Consider the following 3,416-nt stretch of genomic DNA (forward strand, 5'->3'; position numbering starts at 1 on the left):
TTCATCATCACACTCGATGCTTTTCAACTCATTTTTAATGCACCCTATATATAGCTGTAAATCTGTCGGCTATTATTATTTTTACTGAATTCAACTCATGTAGGTAGTGACTGTAAAAAAGACTATATATTTGGTAAATATAGGGGTTTCATATTATGGCTTCTAGGATGATGACAACACTTGGAACATTTCTTTTTGGAATTCCAACATCCTCTGGAATTCCAAGACTAACTGTTAAGGAATTAGCTATTAGACAATGATAGCACAATATACAGGGTGTCCTGTAAGTGATTATGCGCCCTTCATCTCTGTCTGACCTTCATAAACTGTCCATCGCAGAGGTATGATTCCAATTCAAAAAATGCATTGAAAAAGAACATTAAAAAATTACCCGGTACCAATTTTCAGAGTGAAAATACAGTGTGACACAAAATAATAAAAATATTAATTTTTATACAGTCCCCTGTGCTCTAACTTCCAATTAGAAAGTTGTTCCCCGCATTTCCTGAGGCCAACGGAAAAAATTGCATGTTTCTCATTCGCTTAGATATTTGAATTCAAATAGTGTAGAAAAGGTGGGAAGAACAAAAAAATAATGGACACAACGCTCCTTTCCGTCATTTATGCTGTCCTTCCCCCAAACTTTTCTACAATTTTTGAATTAGAATATCTCAGCGAATATTGCATTTAGAAACTTGGAAGTTTTCTTGTCCACCTCAGGTGAGATGGGGCAACAACTTTCTAATTGGAAGTTGGAGGACGAGGACAACGTATAAAAATTCAGATTTATTTTTATTTTCTTACACTCTGTATTTTCACTCTTAAAACTGGTGCAGGGTAATTATTGAACACCCTTTGAGAATTTTTGAAATTGGAATCATACCCCCTATGATGGACGGTTGATGAGATAAAGTCTGCGTTAGCACTTACAGGACCCCTGTATTTAAGAAAAGTAAGAAACCACTACTCTTGATTAAACACAAAATTGTCCCTTACGCATACATTTTTTATTCTCAAAAACAGGTTTCCTTTCGTATAAAAAATGCTTTCTTTCTTTCCCCAGCGCAGAGTTAAATCCAGAAGGAAAATAAAATACAATGTAGGGGGTGGAAGAAACATGTAAACATGTGCACATTGATTAGTGAAAACAAAAAAGTTTGCATCCGTAACGTTCTTCAAAAATTTTAATTTTTGTATACATGTATGACAAAGGGTGAGAATAAAACAAAATGTTCATATGCTTAAAAAAATGTATTATCATACAGCACAGTACCTTTCATTATACAGGGCGTCCCATAAGTTTGTAAATAGTTGAAAAATTTATAAAAACTGAAGGAATTGGTACACTTGAATATGGGGGGGTTTGCGAAAAATCTATTCTCACAAAGGGTTTTTTTTTTTTTCAGAAAGAGGGCGATGTGTGAAAGCAAATCACTGGAAACATGCAAATCGGGACCATATAAAATGCAGGGTTCAAGATTAACAGCTCATTTCCTGTATTTTTCTCTTACTGGCACAAGGTTTAATAGTGATGTTGACATTGGTAGATGAAGCACTATTGATGGAGTTGTTTTATATAAAGCCAGTTGAAACTGTACGAACGTTTCACACACAGAAGAGATTACAGAAAGGTTCAGGTCTGATCACTCCTGCTGAACTATCTTGCAGCACCCTCTATCAACAAAAATGTGAACTACTTTACCAAAAAAAATCCCCTTTGTGAGAATAACTTTTTCGCGAACCGCATTCAAATGAAGTAATTCCTTTCGATTTTAATGAATTTTTCAACATTTATGGGACACCCTGTATATTTTGCAAATTTTTTTTTCTGGTAAACATCTCAGACATTAGAACAGAATTCAGATTAGAATGTCTTTAGACATCCTGTTTATAGCGTCACTAACCATATTAGATATTGATATATATATATATATATATTATTCCAGCAAAACAAAGTGATGTCAACTGTGCTACAAACTAAAAAATGAGAATGGCGATATTAAAAATAATGATAAACAGCATAAACTCAATTTATTCTTGTATGAAATCTCTTTCTAAAATCTAAGTTACATTCATGCTGCAATCATGAAATTTCCCATATTCATCAGCGTAAAAGACATTGTTTTCACCCTCGAAAATAAGTCTGGTAACATTGCTATGAAACACTTCAACCCAGTAACAAATCGCCATACAGCCATGGATGCTAAGAAAGTAATTAGCTATTGAGGCTTCAAAAAAAAACAAGGTGTCTTTTACAGCATTTACGGAAATTCGTCTCCAGTGCATTTTGTCTGCACTGACCGTGTGAGTGACAACGTGAGTGCATGAGTGACAATATGAATGAGTGACCATATGAATGAGTGACCATATGAATGAGTGACCATATGAGTTACCAAGTGGGTGTGAGAGTGACTATATGAGTGAGTGACAATATGAGTTACCAAATGAATGACCATATTAGTGATCAAGTTGGTGGCTAGATGAGTGAGCAAGTGAGTCAGCCAAGTGTGTGACTATATGGTCACTCAAACACACATATGGTCACTCATACCGTCAGTCACTAACTTGATCATTCACTCACCCACTTGTATAGCCTTTCACCCATTCACTTACTTACTTGGTCACTCATATGGTCAGGGGCTGAATTTCCAGATCCCATCTTTTACGCTAACAAATATCACAGAACATGAAAATTTTGCTTTCAGATTCAAAATGATATGGACGTAGAACTAACATTGGCACTCGATTGTATGCAAAAGGTCATAATTGAAACTGGGTTATCAATCTGAATGTACAGTATCAACGATAGGAATGAGAATAATTTGTACCATGAAAAGAAGCAATTTTGATGCTATCATTGAAAGAAATTGTTTCTTCGAAAAACAATGTGTATACAACATGATTTATTCCTTAAAAAAAATTTAACGGGAACATTAATATTTAAAATATTTTGATCTTTTGCACATAATTTTTGAACAATAACTTTATGAATAACTGCGAAGAGAGTTATTACAGTAACAAAAAAAAACATACATTGCACAAAGCAGGATTCGAATCCACACCTGCACTGCTAAACGTTGACGTGATTTCCTGCCTATAATCTATGGATAACACATTGAAAAAATGCCTGAATTTCTTTGTGTGGGTTATACACTGCTGCATATTATACAGTAGTGTCTTGATAATCCGAGGTGAATGGTACTGAGACCACCTATGATTTAATGAAAACTCGAATTATATAAAACAAGTAATAGAATACTTTTTACCTGAAAGGTGGAGGGGGTTATCTATTCTTTCTTGTTTTGTCTTTAATTCATTACACAACTGTCAAGAACCATGGCCTCTTTATAAGAGACTGACAGGGGCTCGAGGGCCTGAAGGATAAATATATGATTTTTCTTTTTTTGTAAACTATA

This window comes from Pholcus phalangioides, unplaced genomic scaffold, assembly GCF_987345545.1.
Source record: "Pholcus phalangioides strain wild (caught in Gottingen) unplaced genomic scaffold, Ppha-v1.0 ptg000008l_1, whole genome shotgun sequence".
NCBI lineage: Eukaryota > Metazoa > Arthropoda > Arachnida > Araneae > Pholcidae > Pholcus > Pholcus phalangioides.